Source organism: Ictidomys tridecemlineatus, chromosome 9 (assembly GCF_052094955.1).
Source record: "Ictidomys tridecemlineatus isolate mIctTri1 chromosome 9, mIctTri1.hap1, whole genome shotgun sequence".
Lineage (NCBI taxonomy): Eukaryota > Metazoa > Chordata > Mammalia > Rodentia > Sciuridae > Ictidomys > Ictidomys tridecemlineatus.
Window position 1 is genome coordinate 64584468 of NC_135485.1, and position 15909 is coordinate 64600376.

Consider the following 15909-nt stretch of genomic DNA (forward strand, 5'->3'; position numbering starts at 1 on the left):
TGAGCCCCACTCCTGGAGAATATGATTCAGTAGATCTGGAATGGAAATCTCAGGACTAGCATATTTAACAATATATAGGTATGTGTGTGGACTAAACACACTTTGAGAAACGTTGCTGGGTAGTCAATGATGAAAGTTATTCAGGTGGTAGACATGGATGGAGAAAGATACCACAGTTGAAAGTGACGATTTTCCAGTACTGCATGTTCGGGAGTGTGGCTATATCTAGTTGGCCTGCTAATATAAGACACAGAGACTTAGATTCTGTTCCAGATTCCAATGTTGGTATTTTCATCTGTCATCAGATTGAAGATAGTGTGTCAAGCATGGGACACATTAGTTGCTAGAGTATTTTGGAAAGTCTTCTAGAAATGGGGGGGGCACATTGAAAATAGCATAAACTGACGGAATGTATCATCTGAATATTTCTGGAAAGTAAAAAGATTCCTTGGAATTGGAGATTCATTTTAATTTCATCAGGATCCCTCAATCATGCACCCTGATGCATCTCTGATATGAAAAGGTAATGAAAGATCTGGAGAGAGCTGAAATTGTCTTCATAAAAGAATGATAAGAATGGAGCATCCTTTCAGAAATTAGGAAATAGGCTAGGAGAAGTCAGGAGATAGGAGAAGAAAGAGTAATCAAGAGAAAGGAAGCCAGTATATCTTTCAGGACAGCCTAGCTTGAGGTAGGGAAGCCAAAAGAAGGAAAATATGTCTATATTAGTCTGCTTCCTGTTACTATAACAAAATATCTGAGGCCAATTAATTTATAAAAAGAAAAACTTCATTTGGCTCATGGTGCCAAAGGTTCTATGTAAAGAACAAATGGCCCATAGTCTTGGGCCTCTGGAGGGGGCAATACATTATTACAGGAGCATGTGGCAAAGCAGAACTGCTCACATCATGAGCTAGAAAGCAAAGAGGGGGAGGATCAGTCAGGGTCTCACAGTTACCTTTAAGGGTATGCACCCAATGACCTAAGGAACTTCCACAAGGTCACACTTCCTGAAGATCTATAACACCTCCCAATAATGCCACCCTGGAGACCAAGCCTTTCACACACAGACCTTTAGGAAACACTCATCCAAACTATAGCAATGTCTATGTTTATTTTATTCATATTTCTATTTACCCCTATCTCTATCCATTTATCTATAGAGAGAAAAGAGTTTATGAAATCATAGAAAATATTGCATTTCAAGTTTGGGATGATACTTTGTGGAACACAGAGTTCCTATGTGGAATGGCAAAAAAATTTATAAACCAATTGAATGGCTGCAGAATCTCAAAGTCAGAAGAGACCATGAGATAGAATCCCTTTCATCATCCCCTGCTCTTTCTTTCATGTTCTGCATGTGAAGAAGGTGATAAACTTTCTAAAAGATGTTGGAAAAAGCCAATTTTATCAGTATCTTAAGGTACAATGTAACCCCACATAACATTTGGACTCTATTTAAGTTTCAGGCAAAGAAGGTATGGATTTTCTTTTCTAACCAGAGTTAAGCCACTGAAAGATTTTAAATGTGTGAGTAATTTGTTTGAAAATTGATAATAACTAAACACAATTGTAGCTCAACCATTTTAAGAAGTTTGCTTTAAAGTAATAGGTAGTTTCTTAAATTGACTGTTTTTAAATTGGGCCAGAGTTTGGAAGATGAATTATGATTTTTAAAAGCAATGGGACAGACTCAGGAAAACATTCTTTCAAGATTTTCAGAGAATATTTTGTACAAATACCAGCTCTGTAGGTTTTTTTTTTCTTTCTCATAATAATCTTGTGTGGGTATATGTGTGTATGTACCTTAATTGATGGTCAGCCTCAAAATTACAAGTAAGAAAAATTCCCCTTAATTTTTGTGGTTAGATGTAAAACATCTGACAGTATTTGCCAAGAAAACCCAATTTGCCTCACTGTTTACATAAGCAAAAGGAAAAGTGCAGGGTATCCATCTGCAAATCAACATCAAAGCCTTTCCACAAGATGCAGGGAGGGTGACATGTATTTGGAGAACAGTGTGAGATCCTTCTGTTACCAGGATTCTGTTGGCTCCAGCTTTCTACCTAACCATGGCCAAGGGCAATGAGGCTCTGTGTCTTTACTGCTGAGGTAGCTGGTGTTTTAGAGCTGAACCTCACAGCTCTCTGGTTTTTTTCCCACTCCCTACCCTGTAACATCTGTGAGTGATAGAGAGTCACAGCACATTTTATATGCAATGAAGCCATTCCAAAAACTTTCATAAAGTCAAAGCTTTGAGGAATAAAGGAGAAAAAGTTGTTGACTAAACATATCTTTTCTGACACCTGATGCTGTACATGCCTCATATGAGTTATCTGGTGCATGTAAAACTTACATCACAGAATTATTACCTAGACATACTGACCACAAAGCTTCCATTTCTTTCAGATTATTAAATGGATCAGGTTTTCTTCTTTTCTTATAATGAGATTCCCAAAATTGTGCATTTTAGTGGTAAGGGCATAATTTATATTGTCTTTTGAGTTCCAAACTATGTGTGTGTGTGTGTGTGTGTGTGTGTGTGTGTGTGTGTGTGTGTGTGTGTGTGTGTTTTACTGGATTTTGAATTGAACCTAGGGCACTTTATTATTGAGCTACATTCCCAGTCTTTTTCATTTTTATTTTGAGACAGTGTCTCACTAAGTTGTTGAGGGTCTCGCTAAGTTGCTGAGATTGGCCTTGAACTTGTGATCCTTCTGCCTCAGCCTCCCAAGTCACTGGGATTACAGACATGCACCAGCATACTAGGCTGAGTTCCAAGTTTTTAAGCCTCTACAATTATGTATTCTAAGGCAGCAATATGCCTTTACAGATGTTGGTATCTAAATGATCTGATAATTTGACAGATAGATGATTCACACTACCCCAAAGCTATTATAAACTGTGAAATTCCTTGACTACCTTCTCTCCCTTCCCCCCTTCCTTAATTTCCTGACTTCCTTCTCTTTCTCCTCCTTTTTCTTACCTGTTCTTCTTTATTCCTCTTTCTTTTCTGTTTCTACCCCCTTTTAACTTTGTCTCCTTTCCTTCTCTCTCTTCTGCCCTTTTTTCTTTCTACAACATTATTTTAAAGTTTTTATTAAAGCAAAATATAGTGTAGAAAATTACACAAATCATAAGCTTGATAGATTTTTACAAAATGAAAAGTCTTGTATAACCAGCATACAGATGGAACTATAACAATATCTAAGAATCTCGTGTCCTGTTCAAATTATCAAGAACCCCTCCCCCAAACTGATCACTATTCCAATTTATAGCACATGGATTAGAATCAGTTTCTAAACTGTATGTAAGTAGATTCATACAATATATACCCTTTTGTAACTATTTTATGCAACTTTGTGAAATGTATTCATGTTGTTGCTTATAGAAGTTTATTCGTTGTCATTGATGTGTGTGCTTAGAGAAAAGAGAACAGCTAAATGTGGTGGCACACATCTAGAATTGCAGTGACTAGGGAGGCCGAGGCAGGAGGATCACAAGTTTAGAGCCAACCTCAGCAATTTAGTAAATCCCTGTCTCAAAATAAAAAATAAAAAGAGCCATAAATAGGTAGATTTCAGTGGTATAGAACTGCTGAATTTCATCCTCAGCACGAGAGAGAGAGAGAGAGAGAGAGAGAGAGAGAGAGAGAGAGAGAGAGATTCCTTTATGTGATTTGGCTTTAAAGCAGAATTTATAAATAAGAATATACCACAATTTATTTATCCATTCAACTGAACTGTTGTTAGATATTTGTTCCAGTTTTTTTTATTTTTGCAGAGAAAGAGACTGCTAGTAACATTCTTGTATGTGTTTGTTTTCTGTTGAAAATATACCTAGAAGCAAAATTGTTGAGATATAATATGTTAAGTTGTTACACCAATAATACCAGTTATTCTACAATTCTTTCAATGCTTAGTATTATCATATTATATTTTGTTTTGCTTTAAAACAGCACTTTTGATGAGTATGCCATGATATTCAAGTTTGGTTTTCATTTGCACTTCAAGTTAGTTAAGAAGTAGCAGCATTTGTTCATTCATTTATAGGCCATTTGAATATCTTCTTTAGTGAAGTATCTATTCAAGACATTTATCAATTTTAATTGATTTTTCCATCATTTCTTATTGGTTTTTTAGAAATATTAATATATTTAGTATATGAATAATTTTCCAGAAATACATGTTGCAAATACCTTCTCTGATTCTGTAGTTTGCCTTTTCACTCTACATTTCTAAAGTATATCAATTTTGTCTCTAAGATTATTTTTTGTGTCCTGTTTGAGAAATCATTCTTCATCTAGAGTTAATGAAAATATTCTCCTTTGTTAGCATCTAGACATTTCATTGTTTGACATTTCACATTTAGGTCTTCCGTCCAACTTGGAATTGAATTTCCGATGGGGTAAGATGTGGGTTGAGAGTGATTTGCTCACATACACAGAACACTTTAGGCCACACTATTTATTGAAAAGGCTCTCTTTAACCACTGCTGTAGTAGGCTTTGACATATATGAAGTTTCCTGAACTATATAGGTTTGATTTTATACTCTATTATCTATTTTATTGGTCTATTCCTGTGTCATTGTTTTTATTAGCATTATACCATGTCAATCCCTGTAGCTTTAAAATAATTCTTGATCCTCCAACTTGGACTTCTCAAATATTTTCTTGGTTTTTCATGGCCTTTTGCATTTCCATAAAAAAAGTTAAGTAATCTTGTCAGTTCATTACCCCTCATGAACATTTTCAGAACTTCTAATTGAGATTAAATTGTATCTACAGATTAAGTTTGGGCTAACTGTACTTGATTGAATATTTTGATTTATCAACATGATGTAGGCCTCCATGTGGGGAATTTCTTATTTGCTGTAAGAGTGTAGTCTACTATAAGAACATTAATTGAATGTTTATATGGAAATATTACACTAAATTTCTTCCTAGGTTATGGTGTTTATATACATGTAACCATTTGTTTTCTTTTTCTATTATCTGTCTTATTATTTGCCTTTATTTCATCCTCAGACTTAAAGGTATGTTTTTACTGGATATAAAATTCTGGGTTCATGGGATATTAAATGCATTCAACATTTTAAATAAGTCATCCCTTGATCTCTGTTTGACATTTTCCTTTGATAAAAAAACCAGTCATCATTCTTCTGTTCCCCTGTTCCCCTGTATATAACATAGGATTCATCCGATTTGGTGGCTTTTAAGATTTTTCACTGAGCTTTTTGTTTTAGCAGCTTAGCAGCTTTATTTTGACTAAACTAGGTACTATTTTCTTTGTCTTTTTCCTACTTTTAGATCCCTGAGCCTCTTGTATTTGAAAGCAACATTTTATCACTAAATTCAAGAAAATTTTTGGCAATAATTTCTCCAAATTTTTTTTTCCTGCTCCATTCTCTGTTTTCTTCTTCAGCTTCTCCAATTATACAATGTTAGTTCAGTTGATATTGTCTCACAGGTCACTGACTCTGTTTTTGATTTTGTTGTTGTTTGTTTGTTTGTTTTTTTGAATGATTTCTATTGATTTATTTTCAATTATTTTCAATTATTTTCTTTGTTATGCTGGTAGGCTCAACTAGTGAATTTTTTAATTCAAAGTTATACTTCTCATTTCATTTTTTTTTTTTTTACAATTTTCACTTCTCTGCTGAAATTCCCTATCTCTATTTCTCTTTTTTAAATTGGTCCTATCTCTATTTCTTAATTGATTCTATTCATCTTTTTTTCTTTAACTCCTGCATTTATTTAGAATAACTCTTTTTAAAGTCATTTGCTGCTAAATCAAAAATTTAGCTCATCACATGGTCTGTTTATATTAGATGACTTTTATTTATAGCTCACATCTTCCTGCTTTTTCACAGGTTAGCAAATTTTGATCAAGTATAGAACATTGTGGATGTTACAGGTAGGCTGGGTTTGACTAAAAGATACTGAGATTTGTTTAGTTAAGTTACTATGTATCCTATTGATCTTATGAGGGTTGGTTATGGTTTGTGTAGGTGGCTGTATGTCATTTTAGTTCTTAGGCCTGGGGTATTTCCATTATTTCAGTAAGTGATCCTTATTTAGAATGTGGCCCTTCTAGGATCTCATCCAAATCCTTTGTTTACCAGGGTCTTTTTCCTCAGCCCAGAGTAGAACTCAACATCTAGCTCCCAACTCTGCACAGCCTCCAGAATCTCTTTTGAGCTCTCAGGCCTATAGCAGTCACCCATTGCTAGGATTCATGGAGTTTCTTTCCAATCACGTGCAGCTCAGGACTTGCCAATGACTTAGGTAGTAATATCACATAGATTTCTGTCCCCTTCATCAAAAATATCCCCTGTACAGTACCATTTGCCACAAACTCCAGTTTCAGAAATTCAGAGCTCCTGTGCCTGTTTCCTATGGCAAACAGAAATACACATTAAAAATTCAGTCTTTACAGAGATAGAATATAGACAGTAACAATCCCTTAGTAACCTTCTCCGGCTTTTTTTTTTTTTTTTTTTTTGCTTATTTCTCTTATCTGAAACTTATTCTGTTTAATAATGTGATTTTATCATTTAAGGAATAGAATATTAAGAACTTTAATCAGATACCAAGTGATGTTTAACACTGTACACAACATTTTTCATAGGTTCTTTAAAAAGGATGAAATAGATTAAAATCTTTCATTAAAAATTTCTAATTTAAAATAAATTCTGGCAAGGATGTGGGGAAAGATATACACTTGTACGTTGTTGGAACTGCAAATTAGTCAACCACTTTGGAAATCAGAGTGGAGATTGTTCAAAAAACTATGAGTAGAACCACCATATGACCCAGGTATCCCACTCCTTGGATTTATTCAAAAGAACTAAAATCAGCATATTACAGTGATATAGTCACCTCAATGTTGATAGCAGTACAATTACACAATAGCCAAATTATTAAATCAACCCAGACACCAATCCATAGACGAATGGATCAAGAAAATGTGGTATATATACACAATGAAATTTTTCCCAGCCATAAAGCAGAATGAGATAATGGCATTTTCTGGTAAATGTATGGAAACGGATAAAATCATGCTAAGTGAAATAAGACAGACTCAGAAAATTCAGAGTTGAATGTTTTCTTTCATGAAGCTAGAACAAAATGAGAGAAAGAAGTCAGTGAGGGAAGGAATCAAATATCATAAAGTTACTGGGAAGATGAGCGGACTAGAAGGAGGAGAATGAGAAGGAAGGAGGAAGGAAGGGAAAGGGAAAGAAATATGGAATGAATCTGAGGGAATTTCAAGATGGTGGGAAAGAGCAGGTCACTTTCCTGGCTGCTCTGTGGTGTGAAACCAAGAAAGCAGACATGCAGGGTCTCAGCACAGTCGGTGAGTGGAGGAAACAGGGTGCGGGGGTGCGCTTTCCTAGAATTTAACACTGGGCACTCAGATCAGATTGGAGACTCAGGAGGTTAGATATAATAATGAAGACAACTCCAGCACTACAGACACTGTGGGGAGCACAGTGGAGGAATAAGGGGATTAAAGGAGTTCTGAGGTGTGTCTTGGTTTAGAAAGTTTAGAGATCACAACTACAACCTGATTAAATTGAAAGGTGCTGTGCACAATGTACTTGTGTGGGAAAGAAACCACACCTCTCTTAGTGTGTGGAGGACAGGAAGAAACCATTTTGCAGCTGCAGCATGGACCAGTAGCTGTGGGAGACAGGTCTTGGCCAATCTCAGTCTGGCGTAAAATACAGGCCTGGCAAACCCACACTGCAAGATACAGAGAGTGCCCAGGTGACCAGGAGAAAATCAAATGTGGAGAGAGGTTTCCACGTGGGACAACTGGTTGCAGATACCCACCCAGCTCTATTTCTCCCCCTGTAGTTCAGCTGCTCCCAGGACCAGTTAGGAGAGATGCACCTGACTGGGAATTTGAAAGAACAGGGGCAGGAGAGACTGAGTTTGGAGACTGAACCTGAGACCCGGAAACTTGGGGTTTGCAGGTGACATAGTAGACTGAGAATTGGCTCCTCCACAACACCAGTGGGACCCAGGGAAGATTCTGGGGTGCAGTCTTCCAGCTGGTAGGGTGCTGGAGATGTGTTGATTGAAAATCTCCAGACCAACTGGCATCCAGCAAAAATCCTGGAGCCCACCTAAGCCTAAACCCCTATTTCAGGAGTTCCACCTACAGGATTACCTCTCACCCTAGCAACCCCACCCTGAGGGTGGAGCAAGAATCATACTCCAGCCAACCCCACCTAACTGCTGAGAAGGGAAGCTGACAATCTTTTCAACTCCAATTTACACAATTCTTTAACTTTTCATGGAGATCTTTCTTTCTTTTTTTTTTTTTTCCTTTTTTCTTTTCTCTGCTTAATTGTGACCTTAATGGTTTATGGACATTTATTCCTATTTGCTTTTGTTTTTCTTTTCTTATTTCTAGCTTTTTGAAACCAGTTATTTTTCATGGATCGGTTTTTTGAGGACTAAGAAATTTGATTAGTATATTTCAGGTTTGTTTTGCAATCTATTAATTTTAATTTTTAAAATTTTTACTATATATATATTTTTTCTCTCACTTATCTGTTTTACTTTAATCTCTTCCTCTTTTGTCTTCTGCTACAGCCAATCTCTATTGTTCTCTCTTCAACTCTTTCTTTAATTTTTATTTCTATCCTTCCTTCTTCTTCCTCAAAATCATCACACCCTACATCACTTCTGTTCTCTCCCTGTCCACTGTTTAAAATTGTAAACCATTTTGCAAACTTACTGTTTTTATTTTTGGCAATAACGGATCATATAATTTCTGTTCATTGTGACAACTTGTAGACAACATCATAACAGGAACCATTTGGTTTAATGTACTTTAAATTTGTAAATTTTTTGCATTGGTTATTCTTGTTATTTGTCTCCCTCCACTGAGGTCTTGGAAACCTTTAGGGACACTGTAACAGGGTAGAAATTCTACTGTCTCACATCCATTCTGTTAGATGTGTAGACACACAAATATCATGAAAAAACAAGGAAAAAAACCTCCACAAATGAACCAAGCTATGTCAAAAACAGAATACATAGACATCACAGTGGAAGAAATTTCAGAGAAGGAGTTTAGAATGTACTTACTTAAACTGTGAGGTAAAAGGGAATGTAAAGAGTAATATCAGAGAGAAAATATAGGAAGTGAAAAAATCAATAAAGAGATAGAGATTATTAAGGCTGGGATTGTGGCTCAGTGGCCTAGTGCCTAGCATGTGTGAGGCACTGGGTTTGATTCTCAGCACTACATACAAATAAATAAAATGAAGGTCCATCAACAGCTAAGAAATATTAAAAAAAAAAGAGAGATATATTATAAAAAATCAAGCAGAGATCTTTGAAATGAAGGAATCAATAAACCAAATTAAAAATTCAATGACCACTTGGAAGATAGAGTTTTAGGCAAAGATGACAAAATATATAATCTTGAAAATAAAGTTGACCATGGAGAAAAGATGTTAAGAGACCATAAACAGAACTTCCAAGAGATATGAGATAACCTGAAAAGTCCAAATTTAAGATTTATTGGGATAGATGAAGGCTCAAAGATACAAACCAAAGGAATGCACAAACTTTTAATGAAATAATATAATTTCCCAAACCTAAAGAATGCAATGAAAAATCAATACACGAGGCTTACAGGACACCAAATATATAAATTTACAACAGACCTACACTAAAGCACAATATTACATTATCATGAAAATGTCTAACACACAGAATAATGAGAAAGGGAATGGAGATTAAGATCAAATTCCTTGTATGTATAATCATGCCATAAGGAACCCAGATACTATGTATAAATATAATGGTGTAATAAAATTTTTCTAATTTTAAAGAAGTGAGAAAATACTTTTCAAGGAGACCATGTAACACACCCAGACAAAGGCAGAGGCTGAAGAAGACTTTCCGCTTCTAGGGAGGGAGGGCAAGGGAAAGTTAAAAAGGAGAGAACCAGGAAGGAACTTGGTGGCTCTTCCACTTTATTTTCTTGAACGAGGTATTGAAAAATAAATCTAAAATCACAGAATATTAAAATTCAAGTTTTCTTTTTTAAAAAGGCATGATCATGTTAAGTTATACTACCCATTACAGCAGAATATTAGCACTCAATACTCTGAGCAGAATCAAGCCAACCCACTTGTAGAGATTTTCAATGTATTTTAAAATGCCTTTTGATTTTACTGTTATGACTTACCTTTGGAACTCAATTATTGAGAATACCAACTTTATCAAAGCTTCTTATGAGATAGTATCACATGAAAAGACTCCCCAATCAATGTCTAATATTTAGAGTTATATATTTAGAATTATAGGAAAAATAAACCTTTTTCTCTATTTATCCTACAAGGGTGCTTGGGTATGTGTGTGCACTCTTGTAGGACGGATTATCAGGAGTCTGTCATATAGAATTTCAGATGGAGAAGGGACAATTTAAATTAACTGACAAAATTTCTGTGTCCTACAGCTGGGAAGAATTGAAGCTGATATTGAAGTCTGGAGATTTAAGTAATTCGCCCAGAATCCTTGGGGAAGGATATGTGTTACTAGATAAAAATAATTGTAAATATTATGATTCAATTTATCAAGCAAGAGGAAAGCTATTGCTTTTGTAATTAAAATTTTTAAAAAAGAAACTTGACCAAATAATTTTGTTCATTGGAGCTATACAGGTTATAGCCTATGATCCTCAACTGAGAGAATATGACACCTAATTAATAATTATATCATAGTCTTGGGGAAGGATTTCATGAAGTTTGATGTTTTGCTGGGGGTGAGCAGTAGTGCCTCAGAGAAAATGATGACATGTTTAACTTTTAGCAATAAATATTTCAAGCAGAGTTTTGATGTGCTGACTTTCTTGGCTTGAATTAGGGTTTACATTCATATTGACTTTCTGTTCAGACAAGTCTTCTACCCAGTATTTTTATTAGATTAGAAAAGCAGAGTGTTCAGAACTAATGCATATTTGCTTTCAGAAGTTCTTTCTCAACACTTATTCTTCTCATCCCAAACATGTTCAAAGTTGAAATTTTTGCATTACTCTACAAAAGAACACATAACTTTTTCATTTAAATTTTATCTTACTTTCTCTTGATTACCATCCAACTTATTCCCTAGACACAAAATTAAAACAATGAAAATTCCATTAGTTTTCAATTCATTAATGATAACATCTAAAATTTCAGATTTTCCTTTAACAGAGAAATTTTTAAGACTACTCCCCAGAGAAACTATACAAGGTCAGTGAGCCCCTCATTAAAGAGGCTGACCCTTGAGAAGGTGTAAAGAGGCATTCTTCCAATGATGATATTTTCACTACCCCACGTGGAGTTTCACTTTCATAAATGAAACAGCCTAACTTGAATAAGTCATTTTATTTAAAGGCAATCTCACAATGTTACAGGCAATGCTAACCTGTGTGTGTGTGTGTGTGTGTGTGTGTGTGTGTGTGTATAAGAAAAGTACTCTTTGCAAATGACTTTGTCTTTTTTGAATGATAAATACTGGGTCAGTTGATTCAGGCTCTAATCAAAGCTGTGACCTAAATATAAGTCATATCCAAATATCAAAAATCAAACCCATTGTCTGGCACTTTGAAAATATTTAATCAACATTTGATGAATGAATGGATGAATTAATCCATTAAAGAATATAACATATGCTTTCTAACCTTCTCTCTTAACCCTTAACTGGAATGATGGATACTAACTGTTATCTAATCTTTGTGCCTTAATTTGCTAGAGCATAGAATTGGAAATGATAGTTGTGACTCATCTCAATGGCTAAGCTTTGAAAAACCCATGTTTCCTTTTGCCCCTTGCCTCAGACTGATAATCTGGATACAGTTAAATGTTAATGAATCATGGTCTTGAGGGCTAAATGGAAAGATGTTCCATTCTGTGGTCATAATTGGCTTTTACCATGTTTTTCCATATTCAAAGAGATGTAATGGCCAGGAGTGTTCAATAATTGATGGAAGACCATGAACTTCTAGTTTACAGAAGCAGAGTGAGTTTAGAGAAAATTAAATATAAGTAAGTCCAAAAAAAGCAGAGAAACTGAAAAATATTAAAGCTGGATAGAAAAAAAATCATGAAATCAATAAGAGAGAAAACACTGATTGCATTAAAAATAAACTTTTCATCAGCAACATTATAAGCCAAATCATAATGGAATATTATTTTCCAAATATTAAACTATCAGTTAGGAGAGAGGAAAAAGTAAAGATATTTTTAGACACACACTGGGAGAATTTACATTCACTATAAGAATTACCAAAGGATAAAACGTTAGTAAGAAGAAATTAAACCTAAAAGGAAAGAATGAATTGTGTGAAGCAAATTGACAAGTATGATAAAAAAATATTTATAATTATAATAAGAGTTGGCTTTTTTAAAAGTAAAAATAAAATGTGAACGAGTATTTAAAGCATGGAAGGATAATAATAGTAGGAAATAATAACAGAATATGAGATTTGGTGTCTAAAGTTAAAACAATATAAGAATCTATTATTGGAACAAAAATTTCTATGTGTTAAACTTAGACTTTGGTCAAATATACTTGTTTAAATTTTAGGGAAAACCATGAAACTAATTGAAATATAAACTATAACTTCAAAACCAGTAGAGGATGAGAAAAGGAAGTTTTAAAGATAAATCAATCTAATGAAAAACTGGAATTTAAAAAATTAGATTAAAATTAAAACTTAAAAATTTTAATAAAAATTTAATTCAAATTAAAATTTTGTGTCTAAAAATGCAAAATAAGATGATAGCAGTAAGGTCTACTAGACCAATAATAATAATACATGTTAAAGCACTAAACTCAATTGTTAAAAAGTAAACTTAGACTAAATTTTATAAGTCCAGTTATATGGATTTTAAAATGAACTTGGTTTTAAAATAAAATCTAGGTATATGTTGTTCATAAGATATGTTGACATTGAGAATTTGAATATAAAGGCACATATTTAGGATCATTAGGAAAAGAAAATAGCCATATTATTACAGAAAATTACAATACAAAGCAAAAGCATTGTTAGGATAAAAAGAATCTTAGTTTTTTCTTTGATGAAAAGAGACTATTACCAGGGAGATATAAAAGTTTTGAGCCTATAATGCACTTGACACTGTAACCTTGAAATACATAAAACCAAACATCAGCAGAATTACAAGTAGAAACAGACAATACAAAATGATATTAGGAAACTTAAACATATGTCTCTTAGAAACAAACAAACAAAAAATTAACAATCAAAAATAGTAGCCAGGTGCAGTGGTATACCTATAATCTCAGTGGTTCAAGAGGCTGAGGCAGGAGGATCACAAGTTCAAAGCCAGCCTCAGCAACTTAGTGAGGGCCTAGGCAGCTTAGTGAGAACCTATCTCAAAATAAATAATATAAAGAGCTTGGAATGTGGGTGAGTGATTAAGCACCCTGGGTTCAATTCCCAGTACCAAATAACTAAATAAACAATTTAGCAAAGATATAAAAGATTCAAATAACATGTAAGGTAAAAACATTTATCTAGAAGAATTTTATCTAAAAACATATAAATGTACATTTCAAAAATTGCCTAGAAACATTCAAATAACAGAAAGTTTCAAAAACTACTAGCAAGTATAATCCATAATATAATATAATTTAGATCAATTTTCTTTAACATAATTTAATATAATACAGTAAATTTAAAATAGAAAATTCCAAATAATTCATGAGTCAAAGAAAAGTTAAATTAATAATAATAATTGAGGTAGATAAGATAGAATCATTATATCAAAATTTGTAGGACATAACCAAAATTATATTCAAAAGATAAATTTATAACTTTAAATATGCATCAGAAAAGATTGAAAATTAAAGATCAAAGCAACAATTGAAGAATATTTCCAGCAAAGTTTGCCTAAAAATGACTGTGAGAAAAAATTCTAAAAATTAAAGCAGAAATTAATACTATAGAAGCTAAGAATTATTTCAAAAGCCAACTATTTGAACTTGGGAATCAATCTAACAAATGAAGTGAAAGACCTCTAAAATGAAAACTATAGAATGCTAAAAAAAGAAATTGATGAAAAACTTAGAAAATTATAAGACCTCTCATACTCTTGGATAAGAGAATTAATATTGTCAAAATAGCTATACTACCAAAAGGAACACACAGATTCTATGTAATTGCCATAAAAATTCAAGTGATAATCTTCATAGACGTTGAAAAGGCAGTCATGAAATTCATTTAGAAAAATAAGAGACCCAGAATAGCCAGTGCAATTCTTCACAAGAAAAGTGAAGCAGGAGGCAATACCTTACGGAACCTCAAATTATACTACAGAGCTATAGTAACAAAAACAGCATGGTATTGGCACCAAAACAGTCATGAAGACCAATGGAATAGAATAGAAGACACAGAGACAAACCCACATGAATATAGTCATCTCATTCTAGACAAGGGTGCCAAAAACATACATTGGAGAAAATATAGCCTTTTAAACAAATCATGCTGGGAAAACTGGAAATCCATATGTACTAGAATAAAATTTAACCCCTATCTCTTATCCCACACAAAAGTCAACTCAAAGTGGATCAAGGACCTAGGCATTACACCAGAAACTGTACACCAGCTGGAAGAAAATGTACACTCCACACTCCAACATGTCAGCTCAGGAATTGAATTCCTCAATAAGACTCCTAAAGTGCAAGAAGTAGAATCATAACACAATGAGGTGTGTGTGTGTGTGTGTGTGTGTGTGTGTGTGTATGCCATCAAATTAAAAAGCATCTTCACAGCAAAGAAAACTTAAGACTGTGAAGTGAGAGACTACAGAATGGGAGAAAATCTTTGCCACCTGCTCCTCAGATAAGACATTAATATTGAGGATATATAAAGGATTTAAAAAACTTTAACACCAAGGGAAAAAAACTCACACACTCACACAAAAACAAAACAAAACAAAACAAACAAACCAAAAAAGAAAAACCTCATCAATAAATGGGCAAAGAAACAGAAAAGACACTTCTCAAAAGGAGAAATATGAATGGTCACAAATACATGAAAAATGTTCAACATCTCTAGCAATTAGAGAAATGCAAATTATGGTTACACTGATATTTCACTTTACTCCAATTAGAATGTTGGTTTTCAGGAATACAAATAATAATAAATGTTGGTGAGGAATTGGAGAAAATGGTATATGCATACACTGCTGATGGGACTGCAAATTGATGCAACCACTCTGGGAAGCAGTATGAAGTTTCCTCAAAAAAACTAGGAATAGAACCACCATATTACCCAGTTATCCCACTCCTCAGTATATATCCAATGGACTTAAAATCAGCATTTCAGTGACACAGCCACATCAATGTTTATAGCAGCATAATTCACAATATTTAAGCTATGGAGCTAAACAACATGCCATTCAACAGATGAATGAATAAAGAAGATATGGCATATATACACAATAGAATATTACTCAGCTATAAAGATGAATGACTTTATGATATTGCCAGTGAATGGATGGAATTGGAGACTGCCATGCTAAGTGAAACAAGCCAGTTCCAAAAAGCCAAATGTTGAATGTTTTCTCTGTTATGCGGAAGCTAATCCAAAATAAGGTGTGAGGGGTGGTTAAAAAAAGAATTGAAGAAAGATCAGCGGAGTAGACAAAAGGGAATGAAAGAAATGTGGGGAGGGATAAAAAAAACAATGGAATGAATCAGACCTAATATTCCTATGTACTTACATGAATATACCACAGTGAATCTCACCATTAAGTACAATCCACAAGACACTAATTTAAGAAAATAACTATAAGTAAATAGCAGAAAAATCAGTAGAGTGGAGGAAAGGGAAGAGGTATGGGAGGAAGAGAGGGAGAGAGGAAGAATTGGGAAT